Source organism: Vicia villosa, linkage group LG5 (genome assembly GCF_029867415.1).
Source record: "Vicia villosa cultivar HV-30 ecotype Madison, WI linkage group LG5, Vvil1.0, whole genome shotgun sequence".
Classification (NCBI taxonomy): Eukaryota; Viridiplantae; Streptophyta; class Magnoliopsida; order Fabales; family Fabaceae; genus Vicia; species Vicia villosa.
In genome coordinates, this window is record NC_081184.1 from 77,112,550 (window position 1) to 77,138,466 (window position 25,917).

The window sequence follows — 25,917 nt, forward strand, 5'->3', positions numbered from 1 at the left end:
TATTTATTATAGTTTGGAAGACTAGCGGTTGTTTACCGGAAATCACCGTAAACAGGTCCATGATACAACAGATTGCCCAAGAAGTTGGGGATGATCATAGGGGACTTTGAACATGGAAAATCCCTTGTTGGGCCTGTTTTGATCCAAAACGATTAAAGGTCGATCATGTCATTGTTGATCCTAGGTTGATGGAAGAAGAAGAAGAAGAAGAAAAGAGAGTGAGAGAGAGAGAGGATGGAAATGGCGATATGGACAAAGGGAAGGATATGACAAAGCCTAGAGAAGAAGAGGAATGTGATATGGTGTTGGTGGAGGAAACGCCCGAATAGAGACAATGAGAGGCATATGTAAATCCATTAATTTCATGATTGGGGAGCAAGTTAAAATTTTCATCTGGAATTGTCGTGGAGCGACGAATAATATGTTCCTAAAAGTGTGCAAGAACTACATCAGAATGGTGCATCCAGATATCTTCATCATTATAGAAACGAGAACTGGTCCGGAGAAATTGAGGAAACAATTTATGCTTCTGGGTTTCGAAGGATATGAGTACTCCATTGTTCTAGGTTGTTAGTGAGGTATTACAATGGGATGCTAGAAGAATAAGGTCACAATAATTTGTAATTTTCTTCTTCAGACGGACAGATGTTAAACACAATGTCTAGCACACTGTGTATGACAATATACTTAAGCAACAGATAAAATAAAGGCATAATAAAAATAACATAGAGGATTGTTAACTCAGTTTGGTTCAACGTTGTCTACATCTTGGCGGTTTTCAACCCAAGAAAGGAAATCCACTCTCAATAGTAAATATACAAATAGTCTTAGATGTGCAAACCTTGTTCAATGTCTCTCTTCCTAATACAACCCGTGAATTTCTATTTATGACTCTCTATAGAACGAGTCCCCTCCCAATAGTCAGAAGGTCCAATGGGCTTACTCTGAACTCTCCAATTTCAAGGCCATTTTCCTAATACCACAACTACAAATAATATATTTCATGACGAAGCTTTCACCTTAGAAAAAAACAAGGTATTATGCCTAGGCGCGACATGTTTTATTCTTTTATAATAATAAAAACGACACATTCCCTCAGTTTTTAAGAAAACCGAGGGGAAAACAAATCAAGACACACTTCAAATCCCATTTTTTTAGTTTATGTTTTAATTTGTTTATAAGTGTAAACTAAATGAATTAACCCTTCGGTGTTTTGATATAACTGAGGGATCAAATAATGAGATTTCACTATAAAAGCACTCTCAAATAGATTTTAACCTAATCCTTACTTATATTAAGTCGCCCCAAACTCGCATGCATCATTCTTTGGGATGGATTGCAATACAGAAAAAATATTCAATGTTCTTTAATCTAGAACAAAACATTTTTTCTTCTCTTGCAATCTATCTCACATAATGGTGTTGATGTTGTTGTTGTTGTTGTTGTATTTTGCTCATTTGATAGATTGCAAGTGTAGAAAATCAATCTTGCTTCAAAGATTTGTTGTACATTTCCAACCAAAGAAATAGTGCGACATTTCTTGTGTACTCCTCTCTCTTCAAACAAACAGACTGCTAAAAAATGGTGAATTTGAATGCTAAGTCTTGACATTCAACCATAATTCTTTTAGAAGTTGAAACTTAAACAGCGAAGGGAGCTTCAACTTATACAAAGAAGGGAGTTTAACATTTGAAAAGATTTGTTGTAAACAATTTATCTTAATATTCTATGTAAACAATGTAATATTTAAAAAAAATAAAAAAGAATTATTCACATCGATTTTTATCCAAAACCAAGGTGATAATTTAAAGGAGATGATAATTTACCTTGATTTTATAGTTAAAGCTAGGGGTATAATAATAATAATCATATTTTAGTATAAAAACACTCGTTAAATAGATTTTACCTTAATCCTTTATATTATGAATTCGCCCCAAAGAGAGATAATATTTACCACCGCTATAACATATCTCTGGGATGAATTGCATGTGTAGAAAATAAAAATTCTCATTGTCCCTAGAAACAGATCTCTAGAATTTTGCTAGGGACCTCTAGCATATAAATCTTGTCATGACCGAGGTGATAGTTAAGCATTTTTTTCTATACTATAAACACCGGCCTTAAAATATCTTTGTCGTCCATTTAATAATTATCAATGCTCAAGACGTTGTCATTAGTGGCCCGCGTGAAATCTAAGGGACATCCATTATAAAAGCATGCAGAATATTGAAAATCTAACCTAAATGAAACATATGAAGCTCTTGAAACCTAAGGACTCTTGAAAAAGTTCTCTATGATGGATAGAAAGAGCAGAAAATTTTCTGGGTTCATGGTTTGTTTTCTTAAATATTTATTCGAACCGAAAATGATTTGATTTTTTATATTAAGTATCTTATCTTTTTTTCATCAGAAACAATTGCATGTAAGATCCAACACTCACTAAAAATAATATTAATTAATAATAAATTTTAATTAGTTGTTATGAAATTCACCAAATCAATATAGAGATGAATGATACATGGAGGAAAGAAAGAGAAGAGAGAAAGCAATATTGTATTATCTTCTTCCAAAAGTATCATTTACATCACAATGTGGGTCTTATTTATAGGATCCAAGTGAGATGGAAAGTCACATATATTAATGGGGAATAGGAAGATAAAAAAAAAAGAAAAAGGATGGACATCCACTTTAATCTTTATTCATAACACTCCCCCTTGGATGTCCATTGAGGATATGCCTCGTTTAAACCTTATGAGAAAAAACTCAGTGGGAAAATTCTAGTGAAGGAAAAAGAGTACAATATCATATGAATGTGAATTGCCTCGTTAAAAAACTTACCAGGAAAACCCAATGGGACAAAGCCATGGTGAAGGAAAAAAGAGTGCAAAACATATGTATTTCTCCCTCTCATGCAGACATTTACATGTGAGACGATATTATTTGTAGTAGTTGCTTAAAATTTCTTCTTGGAAGTGACTTCATGTAGTGGTAATAGTTATGCAGGATTTTATGAAGTTGTTGAAATGATTTGTTTCATAGATCTCCATGAAATGGTTGTACCATCACATGTAAACAAATAACCTCTTTCTAATCTACTATTGTGAGAATCTGACAAATAACCTGCATCTCTAAGATAGCGAAGTATATGTTAAACTCTATTCCAATGTCTTCGTGGAGGTGAATAACTGTATCTCACTAATAGAATAACCGCAAATGAATATAACAAGATGTATATAATTAGCAAGGTGCATTAGTACTCCAATTGCACTAAGATATGGTACTTCAGGACAAAGCAATTTTCATCCTTTTCTCGAGGCCTAAAAAGATCTTTCTCCACATCTAATGGTCTAACAACCATATTGGAGTAGGAAATATGTGACAATTGTCCATATAGAAGCATTTCAACACTTTTCTATATAGTATTCTTGATGTACAAATATTCCTTTGTCCAAATGCTCAATTTGCAGACCTAGACATATTTTGTCTTTTCTAGGTCCTTCATCTCAAACTCTTTATTTAAGCAATTTATAGCTTTTGGAAGCTCTTCAAGAGTTCCAATAATATTTATGTCATCCACATAGAAAACTATTATTGAAAATTCTTTTCCACATCATTTTATGAAAATACAAGTACAAATTTAGTTATTTGTATATTCATCATTTAGTAAATATTCACTGGGGCGATTATACCACATGCATCCAGATTCTTTCAGCCCATAGAGAGACTTGTTCAATTTGATGTAGTAGTTTTCTCGATATCCACAATTACGTGTTTCTGGTATATTGAACCCTTCAGGGAGTTTCATGTAAATGTCACTATTAAGTGAACCATATAAATGATATGTCAAATTAAGCCCTTCATGTGTTACAAGGCTAATTAATCATCAAAAATCGATTGAATCTACTGCAGGTGAATATGTTTTATCAAAATCAATCTTAGGTCTTTGTGAAAATTATTGAGCAATAAATCAAACTTTATATCATTCTTATTTTTATTTTTCACAAAAACTCATTTATATCCAATTAGTTTCACACCTTGAGGTGTTCGGACTACAGGTCCAAAAGTGAGTCACTTGTAAAGTGAATTTAATTCTTCTTCAATTAAATATATTTATTTTGGCCAATTCTCACTTAGTCTACAGTCTTTAATAGACTTTGACTCATGATCGTCGTTATCATTGATCACTTTTAGCGCTATATTGTATACAAAGACATTGTCAATATTGACTTTATTTGGTTATCTCAATTTCGGTTACATTCATTTCATCCATGACATAATTTATCGAGATCTCTTTATTTTATATTTCAAGTACTTGATTTTGTTCTTCTAGAACTGAAAATTAAATTAGGTCAAAGTGCTCTTAGCATTTTCATATCCTCACTTGAGTCATCTTTAGTTTCTTTTCTTAGTAGAGGACTATTAACATTGGAACCGACTTGCATACCACACTTCAGGCGCCGCAACAACTCATTTGCAATATTATATTATCCAATAGGAGAATCCACTTTGAGTGGAGTATTATCAGCTGATAATTTATTTCATAAACTTTGCAAATCAATAATATTTTGAATTTTAGGTTCATATTGATTTGTACGAGGATCAAGATAACAATTTATTTTAAATTGTTCATATGAACTTCTTGTTCATGATTTCATCTGTTCATTTGAACTTCTTGTTCATGATTTCATCTGCTTATTCTCTCCCCCTAATATTGGAAAAATTAATTTATCAAGTGATAATCAGCCTAATGGGCTGCAATCAAGTATTTGATTATTTTCTCAAATTATATCCTCAAAATTGAGATTCATATTAATTATATTTTTCCAATATTCTTTCATGACTCATCTTAATGTATTATATTGTAGTAATTGGAATATACACAACATATCTAAATGTTCACTTAGATGAGAAGTATTAGAATAAATTAGGGAGAACTAAGATACAGTATCTTCCTGGCTTAATGCAAATAAATATCTTAATATAATACATTGGGTGTTTCAAATATATAATTTAGAATTGATGATCTCATAAGTATCAACCATATAATTAACTTTAGACGTCTAAAGAATGGATCTTCGGGTCCATTTTCTTTTTATGAACATATATTATATGATATTCGATATCAACTTTAATAATATATGTGATACTTATACAGGAATTTCTAAAAAAATCCAGAAAACAAGATCTTAGTCTAATTAGGTGAGAAAATATTTTCACAAACTTTTGGTTGTGAGTAGAGACATGTGCATGATATTTTAGTTGATGCAACAATTAATGTCATAAAATCGCAATTTCTCAAATTTTTATTTTCCTTTAGAAACACACAAAAATTGACTGGATTGAAGAAAATTCTGGTTCTTCAAAACAAATTATTCGCATCATATTATATTCGAGATGACCCGATCGGTTTTACCAACGACACATTTAAGTGTAATTTGTAAATACTGGTTTACAATGACATGTGCTTAAATTGTACTAATATAAGTATAGTACAAGCCCGAGGGAAAATCCGATAGCTTTTCTATTATACATTTTATGTCCAAATTCATTTGTGTAATACAAAGATATTCAATACCTCTAATATAATTCATGTAAATTATCTATGACGAAAATATTTCGCAAGACATAAAGAGAACACACAAAAAGAAAATATAAAGGATTAAAGTTCATTCGAATCTCGACTCTATCAAAATATGAGCTTACTTTCATGTGCCTTTAAGAAGGACTAACAAATGTCATCCATAAACTATACTTGTAAAAAGAAAATAATAGTATAATTAAAATTTGTATGAGAAATCTAAGCACTATTATAACAACTTTAAAATATGTAGCAACTTTAGACCATTGATATATTCTTTAATAGATTGCAATGTTTTAATTCTCTTGTTAAACTATCAATATTTAGAAATAATGTGAATAAAGAAATTGTATCCGCAAACATTGGTCATCCTAATAATTTCTCATGATTTAACACTTTAATCAAACACATGCATATGAACATATTATCATATAATTATCAAAATCATACAAAATCATATCACTAAAATTATATCATTATATATATGGATGAAATATATAGATTTATAATTCTAATTATGAAATAATTTATACTCTAACAAATTTAATAAGTTTTTAACATAGCTAAATGCTAGAAACTTACAATAATCCAAAAATATAGTTATCCTTCTGGGATGTGTTAGAGTCACTCATGTCATTCTTCTGGAATGACAAACATTTTATGAGTATATTACAATTTTTTGTTATATCGAAACACACAAATTTCTTTGTGAAATCCTTCTATAATACTCCAGAATTTCACTATTATTGATCAAATCCATCTAGAATTTGATAATATAGGTGATGCAATAATTTTTCAAATTTTTAACATAACAGATGCAACCCTTCTGGGATTCATTAATATCATGATGGAATTCTTCTAATATTATAGATACAACATTTTAAGGTGTGAGAAATCCTTATTTTAAGACTTTAACTCTTTGGGAATTATATATCACAAATGATCTTCGTAGTGATAAAAAGAAACAATTATTCCCATAATCCTTCTAGGAAGCTAAAAAAAATCCTTCAAACTCATGTCACAAATATTCACATCGATTAAGAAAAATAATTCTTTAAGCAATCCTCCTGAGATACCTTAACATTAGTTTAAGAGAGGGTTTTTTTTGTAGTTCTTCAGGAACTCAATCACAATTTTTTTTTATAGTTCTTCAGGAACTCAATCACATTTTGTAGTTCTTCAGGAACTCAATCACAAATCTTTTACTAATAAAAATATTAATATTTATAATCCTTCAAGTATGCTTGATAAGTTCTTCAGGAATTATATATCAAACTCAATAATATCCTTCTAAAATATTTGATAAGTTCTTCAAGAACTATATAATTGTGGATCGATGACCTATTCTCTGTATACCATATTAGCAGAATAGCAGAGAGTGGAATTGGAAAATTCTGTATTCTATATTTCGTGTGTTTACAAGAATATAATTTTGGATATATACAATTCAGTATTAGCTTATTTAGGTATGTAAATCTCCTATAATAAAGCTATAATAAATCTATAATAAAACTGTAATCTCCTATAATTAATCTATATCAAAAAGTATCCTTATAATTTCTCTTAACACCCTCCCTCAAACTCTAGTTGGTATGGTGGATGCCAACTGGAGTTTGCTTAATAAATCTTTGAAGCGCATCGAATTATGTGTTTTGGTGAAGGTATCAGCCGGTTGGTCCACAGAAGGAATAGAAATCAACCGTATGGTGCCATTAGTAACATGATGGCGTACAAGGTGACAATCAATTTCAATGTGTTTTGTGCGCTCATGAAAAACGTCATTATGGGAAATCTGGATAGCACTTTTATTATCATAATGAAGCATAGTAGCGGATGATTGTGTAGCGCCCATATCATTTAACAACCATCATAACCAAAGTAACTCAGCAGTAGCATCAGCAAGAGAGCGATATTCAGATTATGTGCTTGATCGGGAAATAACTGTTTGCTTTTTGCTACGCCAGGAAAGAAGAGAATTTCCTAAGAAACAATCCCTGTTGTTGAGCGACGATCGGTAGGGTCACCTGCCCAATCTGCATCAGAGTATCCAGAGAGGACCAAGGATGAATTAGCAGAGAAGCGTAAACCATGAAAAATAGTACCTTTAACATAGCGAATGATACGTAGAACTGCAGAGAAATGAGATGACCGAGGGGCAGCTATAAATTGACTGACTTTATGGACAACATATGTAATATCAGGGTGAGTGACAGTTAGGTAAACAAGACTACCAACAAGTTCGATACAAGGTGGCATCTTCAAGAGGAGTGCCGTCAAGTGGTGTGAGTTTTGAGTTGACTTCCAATGGTGTCAATTCAGTCTTGCAGTTTGTGATGCCTGCTTTAGAAAGCAAGTCAGAAGCATACTTGGCCTGGGAAAGATGATAGCCTTCCGAGTCTTGGGAAACTTCAAGCCCCGAAAAATAACTAAGGAAACCAAGGTCTTTCATTTCGAAATGTTGATTGAGATATTGTTGTAAAGCTGAGATTCCAGTCTTGTCATCTCCGGTTATGATCATATCATCTACATAAAGAAGCAACATTACAATACCACTATCACTTCTTCGAGTGAATAGAGCAGAGTCATGTGGACTAGAGAGAAAACCAAATTGTATTAGAGTAGAACTGAACTTGGAAAACCAGGCTCTAGGAGCTTGTTTCAACCCATATAAGGCTTTTTGAAGTTTACAGACCTTATGGGGAGAATGATATCCTGGAGGAGGGTGCATATATACTTCCTCTGTCAAATCACCGTGAAGGAAGGCATTTTTGTCATCCATCTGAAAAAGCTTCCATTTACGAACTGCAGCAATGGCCAAGAGGCTACGAACAGATGTTATTCGAGCTACCTGAGCAAATGTCTCTTCATAGTCTATACCATACTCTTGAGTGTAACCTTTGGCTACTGGGCGAGCTTTATAACGTTCTACAGTTCCATCAGAGCGAGTTTTAATTTTGTAGATCCATTTGCATCCAATAGGAATCTTATCTGCAAAAAGATCAACTAATTCCCAAGTATTTGTCTTTTCTAAGGCTTGAATTTCTTCAGCCATAGCTTGCTGCCAAATGGGGTTAGTACTTGCCTCTCGATAAGAAGAAGACTCATGAAGAGTTTTAATAGCAGAGTAACAATGGTAATCATTAAGACGAGTAGGTGGATTACTTACTCGGGTGGAATGGCGAGATGCAGGTACAAAATCAACATCCGAAACAGGATCAGTAGGAGCAGGTGAGGGCGGACGAGTATTGAGCTCAATATCTGGAACAAGTTCATTAGGAGCAGGTGAGGGAAGAGGAGTATCGAGGTCATTAGAGTTATCTGCATTAGAACTTGGAAACAACTCAACGGAGGGATCAGTGAAATAAAACGAGTCAGTGTCAAGAGAATGATGAAATGTAGAAAGAGAGGAGAACATTGTGTTTTCCCAAAAGGTAACATGACGTGAGATGCGTAATCTGTTAGAGATTGGATGCCAACAACGATATCCTTTGTGTTCAGTGCCATAGCCAAGAAAGCAACACAAGCGAGCACGTGGTTGTAACTTTGTGTGCTCATGAGGCTACAAGAGAACAAAACAGACACATCCAAAAGGTTTAAGAATGGAATATTCAGGAGACTTACCAAATAGTTTTTCAAAAGGAGATAAGTTTTGAAGATTTATGGTGGGAAGTCGATTAATTGTATAGACAACATTAAGAGTTGCTTCCCCCCAAAACTTCTCTGAACATGAGGCTGAGAGGAGAAGAGCATGAACTGAGTCAAGGATGTGACGGTGTTTTCCGACCATTTTGTTGAGAGGTGTGAGGGCATGAACGTTGAACCACGGTGCCTTGCTGACTGAGAAACTGAAGCAAGGAAGATTCACGGTATTCCATTGCATTGTCTGTGCGAAGAATCTTAATAGCACAAGAAAATTGTGTTTTAACCATACGAGCAAAAGAAATATAAATTTGAGGTAATTCAGAGCGACTTTTCAAAAAATATATCCATGTAAAACGAGAAAAATCATCAATAAACAAAACAAAATAACGAAAACCATTTATTGAAGAAACAGGAGAAGGCCCCCAAATATCTTAATGAATTAAATCAAAAGGACTATCTGAAATAGAAACACTATGATTAAATGATAATGTAGGTTGCTTTGCAAGTTTACAATGTAAACAATCAAAAGACTCAAACTTTATGGATCCTAAGAACCCACGAGATATTAGAGGTTGAATTTTGCTTGCTGAGGCGTGACCAAGTCGAAGATGCCATTGATGAATTGGAAAATTCATAGTAGCAGCAGAGATATGATCTTTAGGAAGGTGAAGAGATTGTAGCTCAAATAACCGACCCACCCTGCGACCCGTCCCAATGATCTGCTTCGTCTGTGGATCCTGTACCTGAACACCAGAGGGAGAAAAGTAAACATTCAGTCCTTGTTCACACAATTGACCAATGGAAATAAGATTAAGTTTCAAGTTAGGAATGTAATATGTGTCAGGAAGGGTGAGATTTAAGGTGGATACATGACCGGTATGAGTTATGTTCATTGTATTGCCACTGGCTGTGTGGATTGGTGGCAGAGATGAAACAGGTGTCGCAGCAGGTAATGATTTAATATCAGTGGTCATATGATTACTACATGCAGAATCAAAAAACCAACGAGAATTACCGGAAGTAGCAGACATGGTAGTAGAGGTGTTGGAAGACATAACCTGTTTGATTAAAGCTTCAATATCACTCATAGTAATGGTCGTCGAACCTTCAGTGGCAGCAGCAGAGATGGATGAAGATCCAGATTTTGGAACATTCTTGGATTTGGTGAAGCCACGATTTTGTTTTGGAGGTCGCGTGGGACAATGTTCAAGAATGTGACTGATACCATAGCAGTACCTACACTCTATAGTAGGACAGTTAGCAAATGTATGACCGGTGCGATTGCAATTCTTACATGGATGATGATTCGATTTCTGATGTGAGAATCGAGTAGTTGCAAGAGCATCATTCATTTGAGGAGTTTTGTCTAGGTTCAGACGTGTTTCTTCAAAAATGATTTCTTGAATAGCAGTGTCCAATGATGGAAGCGGATTTCGATGCAGCAGTGAGGCTCGTACGGCTTCATATTCGGGCCGAAGAGCCATGAGGACTTGAATGAGATGAAGGTGGTCTTCACTGATTTTGGCCAGAGATATTTGGTGCCAAATTGGATGGATTTGAGCAAGAAATTCATTCACTGATTGACCAGGTTCTTGCTTGGTATTGTGAAGTGTGGTCCATAACTGATAATAATGTGCAAGTCCAGTTGTTTGATAGCGGTTTTTCAAGAAATCCCAAATTTCTTTTGCCGAATCGTAGTTATTAAACTGAATGTGAATAGACGGTACAGACGTGTTGCGCAGCCACGTGATGATCTGGTGATTTTTACTATCCCAATCTTCAAGGCGATCCGCAAATTTTGTAGCAGATTCATCTTTGTCTTGAGTTGGCTTGACGACATCGCCGGTGACTATGCGCCAAAGCTTGCGTCCGATCAGAAAACTCTTCATTCCTTGGACCCATAGATTGTAGTTTGGTCCGGTCAAGGTAGTTGTAATGGGTTTAACAATATCGGTTTTCTCCATGATGCAGAGATGAAAAGATGAACAGGATAATGGAGGACTGAGTTTGTACACATCTGCAAGTAGATATACAAATGATGGAGAAAAGAGGGAAAAAAATTGTGCTCGAGAGATGGAGGATAGTTGATGACGTTGAAGAGGAATTAAATTTGGATGCTAATGTTAGTTCAAGCGAATCAGATGAAAACCCTTAGCAATTTGCTTCTTTCGTGAATTCAAGTATTGTAGCTAAGCTAGAAAATTCATCATATCGGTAGTCATTTAGTATTCATCAACATAGAATTTCACAAAGAAACTCTCTAGTTGGAGCAGTATAAACCTAGCTTGATTTCAGCATTTATAAATCTTTTCATATGGCATTTTGAGATAGTTAACATTTTTACTTGAACTCAATATATGTAATATATGTGGATAGTTAGGTTACTGTACGTTTGCAGATACAATTTACAGTAGTAGGATTCATTCTTTTATCATTTTGTTCGAAACAATAAATATTTTGATCCTTTGTTCAAAATAAAAAAATTCAAAAAAAAAAAAATTTTGGGGATCGATGACCTATGCTCTGTATACCATATTAACAGAATAGCAGAGAGTGGAATTGGAAAATGCTGTATTCCATATTTCGTGTGTTTACAAAAATATAATTTGAGGTATATACAATTCAATATTAGCTTATTTAGGTATGTAAATCTCCTATAATAAAGCTATAATAAATCTATAATAAAACTGTAATCTCCTATGATTAATCTATATCAAAAAGTATTCCTATAATTTCTCTTAACATATATAACAAACTTAATACTATCTTTACTGCATATTTGTTAAGCTCTTCAGGAACTATATAACAAACATGTTGTTTTGTAATCCTTCAGATATTATTGATAATTTAATAAGATATAATATCAAAATTCAATACGGATAATGAAAAAGTAAAATAATAAAATAAGTAACTAATATCACCACTAACAGTTAGGGCTTTAATTTTTTTTTTAAGTTTGGTAGAACTTCGTGCTGATAACGTGTGTTATGAAATTCACCAAATCAATATAGAGATGAATGATACATGGAGGAGAGAAAGAGAAGAGAGAAAGCAATATTGTATTATCTTCTTCCAAAAGTATCATTTACATCACAATGTGGATCTAATTTATAGGATTCAAGTGAGATGGAAAGTCACATATATATTAATGGAGAATAAGAAGATGAAAAAGAAGAATAAGGATGGACATCTACTTTAATCTTTATTCATAACATTAGTAAAATTGTGAGTTACAATTTTTAATATGACTTAAAATAATATTAATTAATGATAAGTTTTAATTATTAAAATTGTGAGTTACAGTTTTTAATAAGAGTTATTTTTTTAATAACCATTATTGTATATATAAATATATATTTGGTGAAGGAATTTTACATATTAATACTACGGGTGTTCATGGTTCATAAATTGCACTAAACTAAATTATATTTTATAGTTCGTTTCAGTTTGCAATAACCACTTCAATAACAACTCAGTTAACAGGTAAAATTGTTTAAATTTAATTTATAAGTAGTTTAGAACTAATTTATATTTACAAACTAGTTTATAATCAGTTTGCAGTTTTAAACCAATTATATAGTTTCAATTCTTTCAAAACCAATTTTTTCAATTTCCTAAAAAAATTATATCAAAAAACAAGATTATGAAGAAAAAAAATTTATTGTAATAAAATATATTTAATATTCAAAAATATAATACTTTTTATTTTTGGGAATTTTTTTTTTAGGAAAATTAATTTGAAAATTTTTTTGGAAACAAATCTTTTTTATTCTTTTTATTATAAACTAAATTATAAAATGAAACTGGTTCTGAACCAGTTTTAAATTGAATTTAAATGGTGTAAATTAAATGGTCCAAATTATTAACCATTTAAGTAGTTGAGTTTTTTATGGTATAATGTAGTTGAGTTCAAGTATAAAATTCAGTTAACCATATGATTGAACACCCATAATTTATACTATATATTTTAGCTAAGTCTTCACCGTTCTCTTCAAACAATTGATACTTTCAATTATATTTTTTTATTTTCACATATTTTAACTATGATTTGTTTTATATCACAAATGACTCAACTTATTTTATTATAACAATTATCTATATTTTAACTACATTTTATTTTGTATTTTTTATTGTAGGTTTCCATCCTTCTATTCAAACAATGTTGACAAGGTACCTATTTTTCAATTTTGTATCAATATTTTTATTTTTATTCTTTGATTTATGTGACATGCTTAGGACTCAACTATTCTCTATTTTTTTGGGAATAAAAACTTTATTGAATAAAAAAAAACACAACATACAAAGGGATCCGAGGACTCGGCTACAAAGAGATTATCAAGGAACTAGAGCCATCCTTATAACATCATAAGTTTACTCCCCTAAGTGCATTTTTGCTCCATATCCTATAGATAATCTTTTCAATGATTTAGGACTAACAGTGGAACTACAAATATCTTCCTCTCATAACAGATCTTGTGATTTACTCTACTATATTAATTAAGTAAATAATTTATTTGTATTATTTTGTAATTTTTTTTAGAATAAATATAGTATTAAGTTATCTACTTGTGCACTTTTCCCTTCTTTTCATGACTTAGTTTAAATGTAACAATTTTTGTGTGAATGAAAAGAAGAAAGAAAATTTATATTGTTGCTACTTTTATATTTTTGCTATTTAAGAATTATGTGGAAAATGGAAACTCATGTAAGTATATGTGTTTAACCAAAATATTTGAGAGATATATTTTTTTTATTTAATTTATTTATTTAATTATTAAAGATCTTTAAAGAATTTCAAAAAGAATTTATGAATACAAAAAAAGTGTCTCATTTGTCAATCTATTTTACAGTATAAAACATGAGAATGATAATAATGATATATTTTGATATAATCTTGATACATGTTGTTCTAATTGTATTATAGAAAAATATTAATGTAATTTTAGTGATTGTCATAATAGATTTTCTAATACGTATTTATTTTTCTTATTTGCAATGGTTTGTTTAATACGAGTATGTAATATTAATTTAAATAAGATTAAAACGTATATATTGTAATTTATTTCCATTTAGTCCAAGGTGAGTCCATAGATATAAAATAGGGATTTAAAGTCTATTGGGTGAATTGGGGTTTAGGGTTTGAGATGCTTTGCATGATTAAAGATGATTAGAATGCTTTAGGGTGTTAATCAATATTAATCTATGTATCAAACGATGACCCTCGATGACCCGTAAATCCAATGAAAAGACTTATGACAAACGATGACCCTCGATGACCCGTACATCCAAAAGGCTACACTTATTTTCAATTCAAATTCAAATTACTTTTCACACCTCTTTTCAAAACAATTTCCAAAAGGCTACACTTATTTACAAGTTAAAGTCCTTATTCAAATGTTTTACTATACACACACGAAACTTCTTTCAAACAAACAAACAAAGTGAGCTAAGCAATTAAGAGTCCATGGATACAAAGGGTGCTCATACCTTCCCTTTGTATAACCTACCCCCCGAACTCAAAATCTTTAAAAGGCCTTTCCTGTTCTTTTTGCCTTTCCAATTGGATAAAATAAAAGTCGGTGGCGACTCTTGCTATCCGCAACATTTCTAAAAGTCAGTTCTCCCACCGTATTAAAGGTACTATGTGAACCCAATGTTTCACCGCTTTCCGATTCAATATCTAGAATCCAAACCACACCTCCAATCCGGACAAGATCGAAGCCACTACGCCTATTTTCAGTTAAGGATCAACGTCTAATTTGTGAACCCAAAGTTTCACCACCTCTATTTCCAATCGAGGATCAAAGTCAACCATGTGAACCCAAGTTTCACCGCTTATATTTCAAAGCCAACCATGTGAAACCAAGTTTCACAGCTTATATTTCAAAGCCAACCATGAATGCATGTACAATTATCTCAACACATATGCAATTAAGATTATTTACACAAATCTTAACAGACCGCATACCTCAATAATTCACACAATGAATTATCCACCAATTGTACAAGATTCACATATCAAAATAACAACTGCAACAAGGCATAACAACCATCATATATCCAATCACAAACATCATGAATATATCTACACAAAGTATTCCAACAATTGTATTCATAACATACCAAAACATGACGCACATAAGACAATTACACGTTATTCAAATCTACCATTATCATTATTCAACCCACATCTCAATACATACACATTTAAATGATCATTATCTACAAGATACATTCCAATAGTATATATATATATATATATATATATATATATATATATTTCATCCCAACATATCATGGATATCACATTCACTTAACACATCTATGAATATTAGTCACAAGTCATTAATTCATAATACACACATAAGTAATCACATGTTATCCATATATTAAAATCAAAATTAAAACATTCAACATCAACCAACTCTATCATATCATATAGATAATCGCATTAGCTTCCTAACGCTTCGAATGGCGCATAAAACGGAGTTACGGATCAAAAGTTATGGTCTTTACAAAAATCTGCCAAAATGGAAATCTGCAGGTCGATGCAAGGGATTCGTAAGTCGACGCATAGATGTTTTCCACTCCTCTCGGGTTAGCTCAGGTCGACCCATGAGTCGATACAAAGGATTCTATAGGTCGACGCACAAAATTCATAGGTTGACGCATGCTGAAGGAAAATGGATTTTCTTCCTTTTTGGGTGCTCAGGTCGACTCATGCCAGGTCGACCTACAGTGCGCAAAACTCAGAAAATCACCATTAATGATTTATTTTAAATAAAATCACATTAATGATTTATTGCCTAACATTAATGATTTATTGCCTATTTGCAAGTTAGGATATTATTTATTTTTATAAATTCTATAATTATGACCATTTTAAATAAATTCTACCATTTTAACAATATTTTAATAATTGTACGTTTATTGGATATTGGAAAATTAAAAATTTAAAGCTTATTATTTATTCAATTTTGTCAAATAAAAAAATAGATAATGTTAGTCTTTAATTTATATTAAATATTAGAATAATAAATAGAAAATTATTTATGGTAAGTTATATTGTTATAGAATTTATAATTCTTAAGCATTAGTAGAAAAGTAATTCAATAAGATGATCTCTATATGGAATAAATAAATCATAATCGTCAATTAAATCTAATGGTTCAAATTGTTAGTTCTCATTATATATATATATATATATATATATATATATATATATATATATATATATATATATATATATATATATATATATATATATATATATATATATATATATATATATATATATATATAACAGATATTACATTTTTTTTTCTTGGTTATATGTGATTTTTTTTATTATCTTTCTAATTTTAAATCTAGGTGACTTAACACAGTATAATTTAATCATTTTTAACTTTTTCAGATTTAAATTAAATAGTTATCATAAGAAAATCTTAATAATAATATTTTTAATTACACTAATTTTTAAATATTTTTCACTTCTATTCCTCAAATGTTAAAGCAATCACTTAAAATGATATTAATTAATAATAAACTTTAATTAATAAAATTGTGAGTTATAATTTTTAATAAAAGTTTTTATCTTATTAATCTTTATTATTTTGCATAAAATGTATAATTTGTTCATATTTTTGTAATTGTTATGAATATTTATGTTAGTGGATGTCCATCCATCTCCTAATTCTTTATCTTCCTATTCTATACTTAATATGTGATTAATATGTATGATTTTCTATCTCCCTTGAGTCCTATAAATAGAGACCCATATTACAATGTAAAGCACACTTGAAATAAGATAAGATAATATTGCTCTATTTCTTCTCCACTTCTCTTTGATCTCTTTATTGTTTTAGTTAGTTTTATAACACGTTATCAGCACGAAACTCTACCGTGTGAGCGATTTTATGTTCAATTTGCATAATCATGTTTCTTCTCTTTCGAGTAAGTTTTTAAGATTTTTCTTCATCTTATAGATTAAATTTTAGCATGCTATTCTATTTTTTTTTTTGTATAAGATTTCATTGGAAATTTTTTTTAGTTAACACAATTATATATTTTAAAGTTGTCTATCATCGATAAGTTCTTGAAGCATCCCTGAAGGATTGCTTAAAGAATGATTGTTCAATTTTTATGAAAACAACAATTGTAATTTTCATGCATTCCTGAAGAATTGCATGAATAGCGTGCATCCCTGAAGGATTATAAATATTATTTTTATTAGTAAATGATTTGTGATTGAGTTCCTGAAGAACTACAAAATGTGATTGAGTTCCTGAAAAACTATAAAAAAAAATTGTGATTGTGATTGAGTTCCTGAAGAACTACAATTTGTTGTTGTATCGATCTAAAAATTCATAATTTCTAATATGTTCATTAAAATATTGTCATTTTAGAAAAATGACAAATGATTTTAACGCATCCCAGAAGGATGGTTATATATATTTTTTAGATTATTGTTTATAACAAATTATTTATATAGTTCTTGAAGAACTTATCGAGCATCCCTGAAGGATATAAAAATAAATTATTTTTCTAGTTCCTGAAGAACTTATCCATCCCTGAAGGATAGTTAATCAAATTAATTATATGACGATATAATTTTAGTGATATAATATTGTATGATTAAATATGTTTAACTTTATAAGGGGTAATTGTTTGATAATTATATGATCATATGTTCATATGAATGTATTTGATTAAAGTGTTTAATAATGAAATACTATTATATTGGTTTTGACTTATATTGGAGGTATCTAATATCTTTGTATTACACAACACAATTTGGACAGAAAATGTGCAATAGAAAAACTACCGTCTTTTCCCCCGAGCTTGTACTACACTTATATTAGTACAATTGAAGCACATGTCATTGTAAACCAGTAGTTTACAAATTAGACTTAAATGTGTCGTTGGTAAAACCGATTGGGTCATCTCGGATATAATATGATGCGAATAATTTGTATTGAAGAACTAGAAGTTTCTTCAATCCAGTCAATATTTGTGTGTTTCTAAAGGAAAATAAAAATTTGAGAAATTGCGTTTTTATGACATTAATTGTTGCATCGACTAAACTATCATGCATATGTCTCTACTCACAACCAGAAGTTTGTGAAATTATTTTCTCAACTAATTAGACTAAGATCTTGTTTTCTGGATTTTTTAGAAATTCATGTATAAGTATCACATATATTATTAAAATTGATATTGAATATCATGTAATATATGTTCATAAAAAGAAAATGGACCCGAAGATCCATTCTTTAGACGTCTAAAGTTAATTAAATGGTTGATACTTATGAGATCATCAATTCTAAATTATATATTTGAAACACCCAAACTATGATATTAAGATATTTATTCACATTAAGCCAACAAGATACTATATCTTAGTCCTCCCTAATTTATTCTAATATTTCTCATCTTAGTGAACATTTGGATGTGTTGTGTATATTCCAATTGCTCCAATATAATACGTTAAGATGAGTCATGAAAGAATATTGGAAAAATATAATTAATATGACTCTCAATTTTGAAGATATAATTTGAGAAAATAATCAAATACTTGATTGCAGCCCAGTAGGCTGATTATCACTTGATAAATTAATTTTCCCAATATTAGGGGGAGTGAAATAAGCAGCTGAAATCATGAACAAGAAGTTCAAATGAACAACTGAAATCATGAACAAGAAGTTCAAATGAACAATTTAAAATAAATTGTTGTATTGATCCTCGTACAAATCAATATGAACCAAAAGTTCAAAACATTATTCATTTGCAAAGTGTATAAAATAAATTATCAGTTGATAATACTCCACTCAAAGTGGATTCTCATATTGGATAATATAATATTGCAAATGAGTTGTTGTTGCGCCTGAAGCGTGGTATGAAAGTCGATTCCAATGTTAAAAGTCCTCTACTAAGAAAAGAAACTAAAGATGACCCAAGTGAGGATATGAAAATGCTAAGAGCACTTTGACCTAACTTAATTTTCAGTTCCAGAAGAACAAATCAAGTACTTGAAATATGAAATAAAGAGATCTCGATAAAATATGTCATGGATGAAATTGAATGGAACCGAAATTGAGATAACTAAATAAAGTCAATATTGACAATGTCTTTGTATACAATATAGCGCTAAAAGTGATCAATGATAACGAGGATCATGAGTCAAAGTCTATTAAAGATTAGAGACTAAGTGAGAATTGGCCAAAATAAATATATTCAATTGAATAAGAATTAAACTCACTTTACAAGTGACTCACTTTTGGACCTGTAGTCCGAACACCTCATGGTGTGAAACTAAGTGGATATAAATGACTTTTTGTGAAAAAGAAAATAAGAATGATATAAAGTTTGATTTATTGCTCAATGATTTTCACAAAGACCTAAGATTGGTTTTGATAAAACATATTCACCTGTAGTGGATTCAATTGATTTTTGATAATTAATTAGCCTTGTAACACATGAAGGGCTTAATTTGAACATGATGGATGTAATGACATCTTATTTATATGGTTCACTTAATAGTGACATTTACATGAAACTCCCTGAAGGGTTCAATATACCAGAGGCACGTAATTTTGGATCTCGAGAAGACTACTCCATCAAATTGAACAAGTTTCTCTATGGGTTGAAATAATCTGGATGCATGTGATGGTATAATCACCACAGTGATTATTTACTAAAGGATAAATATACAAGTAACTCAATTTGTCCTTGTATTTTCATAAAATGATGTGGAAAATAATTTGCAATACTAGTTATCTATGTGAATGACCTACATATTATTGGAACTCCTGAAGAGCTTCCAAAAGCTATAAATTCCTTAAAGAAAGAGTTTGAGATGAAGGACCTAGGAAAAACAAAAATTATGTCTAGCCTTACAAATTGAGAATTTGGACAATGGAATATTTGTACATCAGGAAGATTATATAGAAAAGTGTTGAAACATTTCTATATGGACAAATCTCATTCGTTGTCTACTCCAATGATTATTATATCATTAGATGTAGAGAAAGATCCTTTCAGGCCTCAAGAAAATGATTATATAAATTGTTTGGTCCTGAAGTACCATATCTTAGTACATTTGGAGCACTAATGTACCTTGCTAATTATACACGTCTCGATATATCGTTTATGGTCAATCTATTACCAAGATACAATTATTCGCCTACATGAAGACATTTGAACGGAGTCAAACATATACTTTATTATCTTAGATATGCTGGTTACTGGTCAGATTCTCACAATGGTAGATCAGAAACAAGTTATTTGTTTACATGTGATGCTACAACCATTTCATGGAGATATATGAAACAACTCATGGCAACAACTTCATCAAATCCCGCATAACTATTAGCTCTACATGAAGTCACTTCGAAGAAGACATTTTAAGCAACGACTACAAAGAATATCGTCACACATATAAATGTTTGCATGAGGGGGAGAAATACATATGTTTTGCACTCTTTTCCCATCACCATGGTTTTGTCCCACTGGGTTTTCCTGGTAAGGTTTTTAGCGAGGCAATTCACATTTAAAGGATATTGTACTCTTTTTCCTTCACTAGAATTTTTCCCACTGGGTTTTCTCTAGTAAGGTTTTAACGAGGCATATCCTTAATGGACATCCAAGGGGGAGTGTTATGAATATTTATGTTAGTGGATGTCCATCCATCTCCTAATTCTTCATCTTCCTATTTCATACTTAATATGTGATTAATATGTATGATTTTCTATCTCCCTTGAGTCCTATAAATAGAGACCCGTATTACAATGTAAAGCACACTTGAAATAAGATAAGATAATATTGCTCTATTTCTTCTCCACTTCTCTTTGATCTCTTTATTGTTTTAGTTAGTTTTATATCAGTAATGAATTATCATAATATTTATTTGTAACTTCTATTACCATTGTAAGTCATATATGATATATTTAATTTTTAATTTAAAAAATATATTATTTTGTATAAAAATGTATAGTTGGTATGTATTTTAATATTTAATTGTGATAATATTAAGATACAGTAAGATCTTAGAGTAGGTAGAGTGACTCTTAAATATTTTAATAGTAATTAAAGTTAAAAGTTAATAATAATTTAAAAAACAAAAATTTAATAATAATAATATTAATTAAAAATTACAATTTTGATATAGTATTTAAGAGTTTAGAATATGAAGAGTTCATATCAAATAATTAATAGAAATGATATTATAGAAGGATATATAAGAAAAATAGAATAACATAAAAAAATGACGCAGTAATCATCAGGCTCAATTCTTGATTCCGTCTTACGATTAAAGTGAAAGATTTTGATTATTACTTTTATTTCTACTTGTATTTAGAAATTTATAAATTTTAAGTTTGTAAATTTCTGAATAATCGAGACTTATAATAGTGAAAAAAATTCTTAAATATATTCTATTACCTTTTCAAAATAAGAAAAAAAATATTAAAATTGCATTGAAATAAAAAAAAAAGCATTGAAATAAAAAAAATGTTTCAAATGATCTATCTAAACATTTGAAGATTTTAACACATAATTTAATGAGTAGAAATATTTCACTTTCTGGAATATATTAATGGTAATTAAATTTATAAAAGTTAGTGAGTATTAATAAAGTTTAATGGTTATTAACAAAATTTAATTATAACATCAATTAAATTTATTTACATTGATCAATATAACATTTGAGAAGTGATAATAAGAAAAATTCAAATAAGTTTATCATATTAAAAGAAATTAATATAATCTTTAATTTTTTTTAAATGTTTCACTCCTGCCTTTTATTTATATGGAATCCTAAAAATTATCTTCAATTTTTATTTCATTATTTTATTATATTATATCATATCATTTTATCGATAATTAACATTGTAATTGATATTTGTTAATATGTATTATAAATTATTTTATTAATGTAAATAATTATAGTTCAAATAATAAATGAATACCTACAATGTTCATTGATATACTTTAATTATAATTATAATGGATTGAATGTCTATTAAAAAAATATAACACAAATGAGTTACTATTAATAATTTAAATAATAATAAATAGATACAGTATATAAAAAAATTACAACAACTAAAATATACTTAAAGTTCTTATGTGTACAATATTATAATCAAATATAATATATTATTTAAATTCATTGAACATTTTATAGTTGACAAAATATAAATGGAAGATTGTCATGACGATAACTGCAACACCCCATAATTTTTCCATTTTAATTTAATTAAGATTTAAATTAATTATTGAAAATTAATTGGCATTTTATTGGATTTATTTGAGAATTATGGAAAAGGAAGTTATTGGGCTTGTGTTATGATTAGTAGAGGGGAGGTGTTAAATGGTAGGCCCTTACTAAAGTAAATTCTATTTTTCATAAAATAAGGAAAAGAGGAAATTGTGAGAGTGGAAGCAAAAAGGGCAAAAGTTTGAGAAAGAGAAGATACGTGAAAGAAGAGAAGAAGAAGAAGAAGAAGAGCTTTCAAGATCTTTAACCAAGGTAAGGGGGGACTCTTTTGGGTAATTTCTATTACGCGATTATAGGTAATAGAATAGATTAACATGTGATTTGATTCGATTGAGTATATTGGGATTGGGATTGTTAGGTTTAGGAATGTTATAATTTAGAATAATTGATGAAATTGTATGAATTGTGGTTGATAATGAGTTTTATTGATGTATGATGATGTAATTGATGATTGTATGTCTGTAAATGGTGTTTGGATTCGATTTTGGGTGAAAGGAGTGTGAAATCGCAGGTCTGTCACAAAGCAGAAAATCTGCAGAATCGCACGTCCGCTAAGCGGCCCCTGGCTCGCTAAGTGGATGTTGTTCGTTTTTCAAAAAAATAAAAGGGCTCGCTAAGCGGAGGTTCCAACGTATTTCGCTTCTGCCATAGGCCGCTGGTGGGTCGCTGAGCGGACCCTGCTGTGCAGAAATTTCCTGAACTTTGAAAAATCATAACTTTTGATCCGTATATCCGTTCTTAGTGCCGTTTTGGGAGTTATAAAGAAAATTAAACATTTTATATGATGAATTGGTGGGATGGGCAGTGGCCCGACTAAATTTTAAAAATTGATTTACTTGCTTTGTGAAATGAAATATTGTGCATATATGTGATTGTATGAATAAGACAATGTTTCAGTGTGATGATAGATGAATTGTGGTTATTGTTATGGTTATCTTGATGAATGTGTAAATAATTGAATGATTGTGCAAACATGTGCATACTTTATCAGTGATGAAAATGGTGAATTATGGTGAGACGATGCGGTGCATCGAATTCAGTGATGTTTTAAGTATATTATATGTATGCATTCATTCATACGCATTTCGGTGATGGATCCCGGTGATGTTTGGATCAATGGGGGACATAATTCCCATTGTGTGAAATTTGTGTTGGTAGGGTCGTATCTCGATGAGGTTTAGATCAATCAGGTGGATTATTTCCACGACTTATTGGTACCACATGCATAGTGTTAGTTGGTGTAACACTCCAATTCTACCCAAGCTGTTAGGTACAAATATCAGAGTATAAAAATTAAGTTCATATAAGCAATTAGGGTATTACACTTAAGGAACCACAATCAATAAAATATACCATACTCGCAAAAGATGCGTAACACAAATAATTAACGAGGAAAGATTCTCATAAACACTTGACAGTATTCATATATATATATATCGGTAAACAGGATATCCACAGTATTCCTCCAAAATACAACGTATGATAAGGTATCCGAAATACATAATATGAGTACATCCAAAAGATCAAATATAAATCAAAAGGATCCTATAAGCATCATCTACAAAATAAGTGTTCAATCCCCCCTAGGTAATACGTATCACGAGCGGACGACACCAAAACGGACGACTACTAAAAGAGCACCTACACTTGCGGATCACCTGCACATTACCCACGAGTAGGTAACATTAAAGCAGAAGGGTGAGAATATAATTTATAATGAAAAAGCATGATAAATATAGTAATGCCAACAAGTATCATCAAGAATCATACAACAAAGTAATCCACTAAATCAACCACAATCAATGTATGAAGAATGCGATAAATGAGTGAGAACATAATGGTAAAGACAGATGGTGATGAATGAGAGTCGACTATGCATATGCATGTGGTACCCAAATCCGGAGTAAACTCCTCCTTGTCATTATGACAAATACACCTTGCTGAGCATTATGCTGGGACTTCATTCCACTCAGGAAAGTACATCGTTGTCGAGCAGTAAGCTACGACAAACTGTCATCGAGCATTTAGCCCCCACTGATGATCTCTTGCCACTCAGGCTAATGTACCGTTACCGAGCATTAAGCTCCCACTGGTAACCAATGCCACACGGGCCACCTGTTAACAGCATTCCGTCATTAACGTATTGAAATGTTATGCTGTGCACACAAATGACTCGATTACATAACGACAACAATAATAATATAACTCGGACACATATCCACATCACACCGGTTATATTAATCCACACGGATACATCATAAACACCACTCAGGCTTTCATAATCACACAACACACATTTACCGTCAAAACACACCTGATTAGTAAATATTATTTCACAAAATATATTTATGAAAACTCATACAACCACCAACACACTCTTTTTTATCATAAAGCATACTCAAGGATTTCCATAACACTTCAAACGGCGCGTAGAAACGACCTACGGTTCAAAAGATACAACAAAACGAAGTTTGGAAAAACTACATCTTACACTGTCCGCTTGAGCTCCGCTTAGCGGACCCAGACAGAAAATTATTAGTCAAAAATGCAGAAGCTCCGCTTAGCGGATCCTCACAGAAATTTTTCTGCAAAAGAACCTCCGCTTAGCGGACCCAGGGCCGCTTAGCGGACCTGCGTAAACCTAGAAAAACCAGTTCTGCAACAGACCAGCTAACCAATGCTGAAGGATAGAAAAACACTTAGAAAGGGGGGGATTGAATAAGTGTGACTTAAAATCTTGAGCGATAAAAATAAAATGCACAATTATTTTTATCCTGGTTCGCTGTTAACGAAGCTACTCCAGTCCACCCCCGCAGAGATGATTTACCTCAACTGAGGATTTAATCCACTAATCGCACGGATTACAATGGTTTTCCACTTAGCCGCAACTAAGTCTTCCAGAGTCTTCTGATCACAACCTGATCACTCCAGGAACAACTGCTTAGTTCACTCCTAAGACTTTTCTAGAGTCTACTGATCAACACGATCACTCTAGGCTTAGTTCACTCCTAAGACTTTCTGCTCAGCCAACTGCCAAGACTTCCTGCTCAGCCAACTGCCAAGACTTCCTGCTCAGCTAACTGCTAAGACTTCCTAGAGTATACTGATCAACTGATCACTCTAGTTCCTTACAACTTAATGTAATCAATTCAAGAGTTTACAAATGCTTCTTAAAAGCGATAATCACAACTGTGATATTTCTCTTACAATTTAAGCTTAATCTCACTAATATATTACAACAGCAATGTAGTGAGCTTTGATGAAGATGAAGATTCTGAGTTTAGATTTGAACAGCGTTTCAGCAAGTTAATTTGAATTGTATTGGTGCGAAATCGTTGACCTTGCTTCTCATCAGAACTTCATATTTATAGGCGTTGAGAAGATGACCGTTGAATGCATTTAATGCTTTGCGTGTTCCGTA